This window comes from Columba livia, chromosome 2 (genome assembly GCF_036013475.1).
Source record: "Columba livia isolate bColLiv1 breed racing homer chromosome 2, bColLiv1.pat.W.v2, whole genome shotgun sequence".
NCBI classification, from domain to species: Eukaryota; Metazoa; Chordata; class Aves; order Columbiformes; family Columbidae; genus Columba; species Columba livia.
In genome coordinates, this window is record NC_088603.1 from 66822287 (window position 1) to 66826778 (window position 4492).

Sequence of the window (4492 nt, forward strand, 5' to 3'; positions counted from 1 at the left end):
CTTCCCACAGGTATTTGGTATTTAGCAAAACTTCCTGTGTACAATGCTTGTCATGCTGTTCACACAGGAAATAAAAAGTGTTTATTTTTGCAACAGGCAAATTGTGGGCTAATTTATACAGATGTATTTATTCAGTGACTCATTAGCAGTAAGTATCAGGAACCTAATTTACTGCAATATCAGCCCACAGATTGTGGCAAATTGTTTTACACAGAGAAGCAGCACCCAGGTCTGTCAGAACTGACTTTCAAAGTTGAGGTTTATTTTTAGCATCCATTTCACTGCCAGCTTTTTCCAGCAGGATGGATTCTTTCAGTATTCTCAGCCAATGTTTAGCCACCTATCTTCAAGCCTCTTATTTTTATTAGTAACATTACTTTTTATTCTGTGACAATGTGCGTGTATATATGTATGTATATGACAAAAGATAAGTGTTCCTGAGGGTGAAATAGGAAAACAGGTAGGGTTCAAGTGCTTTAAAAGGCACATCAATAAAATGATGTCAATATAATTGATAAAACCATAAAAAGATTGCTGGGGTGGTATAAGGAAAGGAATTTTTTAGCTCGATTTGAAATAGCTTTTAAAAATCTAGATTTACTTTGCCTAGTAAACAAATGCAAGCCAACCTTTTCTTCAGTTGCAATTTGAAAACTTTTTATTTAAGGCACTTGTAATGAAAGAACATAAGTAGTAAGGACCAACACACAGACACCTTACAAAAAGAGACCACTCTCCTTGCTTGCAACAGTCTAGTGGCCAGACTATTCACCCTAGAGGCAAAAGAGCTTTTTTCTTCCCTCCACCTGATTCAAATAAATTAAACCATGGTCTTTAACCATCAGGAGAAAGTTATAACTATCAGGTAGGCTGCAGGGTATCCTGAGAAAGAGTTTTTCTTTCAATCTCTCCTATTGGAGCTGTTCTACTTCTCAATGAATATGTACAGATTCATTAAGAGACAGAAAGAGACTAATTAGTACACTTAGCTAGGAAGGCTGGATACACAGTCCCAGTCCCTGCTCTAGTGAATATCTCATTATCTATACAAAGAGGAACCAGGGGCAAAAGTTATAAACTTCCCCCTTTCCAAGCCAGAGCATTCTACAGCTTGGCAGGCAGGGAAGAAGGTCTCATGTGCCCAGCCACATCATGGTTGAGTGCCCTGAGAATCAGAGCTGACATTAAAAGGCAACTCATAATGATCAATCTAACCCAGAAAACTCTTCCCCCATCTCCATTCTTAGGTATTTAAGGGGGCCAAAAGAAGAAGAAGGGGGAGAAAGAAAAAAAAAAAAAAAAAAAAAAGTCCCATTATGATTACAAGGCACACATTCAGAAATCAAAGTCCCTAAAACCAACAGTGCCTCCCCAAAGCCTCAGACCACAAGTCCCCTTCCTTACTACTCCAGATAAACCACCGTTAGCTTGGGCTGATCCTCCCAGAGCTTTAAAATATAGAAGAATGTGTATGTTTTGAGTGCTGAGTTTTTCCTCTCACCATGTCTTTCTCAGATTGACACATGCAAGCTTTAGTATAAGCATTCATTTATTGCTTGCATTCAAATTTATACACAACCCACAGAAGATTAATACATATCCATGAAGACTTTTATATCAGTCAGATCAAAATTAATCAAACTAGTCAAGTAAGTAGGTGGCTGTCCTACATCTTTTTATTCTAACCTTATCTTATCACACGTTCTACTACCCTGAGCATGTTTTAATGTATTTTGTATGTGTTGTGAAATGCTTTTGTGGTCTCTTGCCACTGCACCCTGGTGGAAAACACCCCCTGGTTAGAAGTGTTTGAATAAATTACTAAATCCAGCACAACAGAAAAAAAGCCAGTACAGAAATTGGGAAGGAGGAGAAATCAGTGTGAGGAGAGAATATATTCTTAGACACAAACTGCATTGCATAGTGCTTTGTTCAATAGATCATATTTTCCTTTAGCACTGAGCAAAGAGGCTTTTTGCAGATTAGAACACTTTGAGCATCTGATGGAAGGCAGGAAAATTTTATTTATAAACAGAACCACAAAAAAAACTATAGGCACTAGCATGTGTAGTCACTTTTGATTTATGTTTTCAAGTGTCAGCCTAAGAATATGAATTATTTCTTTACAGATCATGCAGTTCATCACCCAGACCAGGTCAATGAAAGTAGGAGCACCTGAACTACCTTTATATGTCCTCAAGACTAATTGCATGTGTGACTTTTTTTTGAGAACAGATATATTTTATTTCTAAAGAGATTTTAAATCATGGGGGGGGGGGGGGGGGGGGGGAAATAATTTCCTCTAATGCTGCTTTTTCCTCTCCCTTGAAGGTATAAAACAGTTCTCCACCTGCTAACACTCACAGACCAATAACTTATATTTTTGGCAATTATTTATAGGCTCAATAGATCCATCCACACCTGCTTTCTCCTTAATTAGTTGGCTGTCCAAAGGCTGCAGACTGGCTGCTGCCAGCTTCCTGTACTAATAGGAAGATCATTGAGGGCTGATATAAAAAAGCACTAAAAAAAAACCAACCTAAATAAATAGATCTCATGTAGAAACAATAACATTAACACAAAAAGGAAAAAATTAACCAAAACCGAGGGGGTCTTGCATTGTTGAGGAGGGTTGGTTGTTGGTTTTTCTGTATTTTTTTAAGTAAAATCTGAGAAACATTTAAGCCTGTAAAGGTCTGTAGTATGATAAATAAGCAGTGCAGGGCCCTGATTCAGTACGGTTACACCACTTTCAAGAAGTTTTGGATCACTGTGGAGGAGATGAAATCTTTAGCCTCCTCCCACTACACATCTTGTGAAGAGAGCTATTGTGGTAGTAGGAGTCAAACTATTATTAGATTAGCTATTAGCCGAAGAGGAAAATGCTTGAGAGAGATTTACTTTCCACAGTGATATCAGCTGAGTTGCTAGAATAGTAGGCGTTTGAAGACTAAAATGACAGGAACATTGTAAGCACCTAAACAGACAGGGAACGTATTTAAGAAAGCATTTGGGTCTTGGTTTTCCAGGTTAGTAACAAGGGGGCAGTGTTTACCGCATTTAGTCCGCATCCATCCGTGCAAAAAAAAAAAAGTTAACCTCTCATCCCCAGATAAGGATTGTGTTGTGGCAACAACCTGCTGCACCTCACACCCAACACCTTTCAGAGGATGGGTTTAGCTTCGAACAAAGGCTGCAAATTGCAGAGAGGACAGTGGCTTTCTCCAGTGCTCTACTGGTTTTAGGTTCTTGCCTTAACACATTAGGGTACAGCACCCGGCACAAGGACATCCGCATCCATCTTATACCCTCCAGAGAGGGCCATAATTACAAAGTCCAAAAGGTCTGAGCAGAGGTAGGATAAAAGTTTTATTTGTAGAAGAGCAGCTCCAATAAAGCAAGTTTTACTATTTCCAAGGCTCAAAGAAAAAAATTGCCTTATGGTGTATGTTGGGACAGCAGGAAAGAAAGACTGTGTAATTAAATACTAAGGATGATATAGAACAAGTAGGATAGTAAGAATTAATTACTCATCTGAGGGTGTGCTTTGACCCACTATTCTGCAGTCACACCTATTTTACTATTATGTTTCAATAACCCACTTTGTTCTGCTCCAAGGCTCAGACCTATGATATTACATTAGATGAATTTCCCACATTGTTCTTTTCTGTTTGGGAAGTGGTATAATTATAGCGACTGATTTGGAGAGCAATAGTTTGAAAACGTTGCCTGAGGCATACCAAAGTCCCATGACTTGTTAATAAGTCGCTTCTCTCCCAGGAGCTTTTTTTAGCTGTTTCTTGAAATAACATTAGCGCTTCATTGCGATGTTTTCTTAATAATGTGGGTATGCTGAAAAAGAAGGATAAGAGGAGACATTTGGGTGTATCTGTCATAGAGCCAGTTAAGCTCTCACACAGACTGTGAAGCCTTTTTGGTTGAAAGGTTGAGTCTTCAAAGAGGTCTGAAACCTTTGCTAACTCAGACCACCTGCAAATGTACCATGCCTCAAAAGGGCCCATTTGTCATCCAAAGGCAGGGTCTTTTGAGAAAAGGTAACTCAAAATGCCTCTGCCCAACACACAGTCTGGGGCTTCAGCTTCCCAGCTCCAGACCTACACCTTGGAGAAGGCTATGCCAGCATTGCTGTCAGGAGTTCACCACAACCATTGCCTGCCTGAGGGTTGCCCAGGACAACCTCCAAGCAAAGGCATCCAGGACTCTAGGGCACCCAGGACAGTTCAGACCCCTCTTGCCTGCCAGAAAGGTGTTTAACACCCCTTGCACCCATCTGCAAGTGCTTCTAGCTCGCTCCAGGTTTGAACTCCAGTGGGATGGAGGGTACGTGCTCGGACCTGGAGACCCAGCTCTTCAACATGTGCTGAGGCATCACAGGGGCCAGGACTCAGCTCTGGGTCAGCTTCAGAAACCCAGACACAGCAGAGCTTAATATACAGCTTCTGAGGTATTGGTGTTCTGAGGGGTTTGGGAA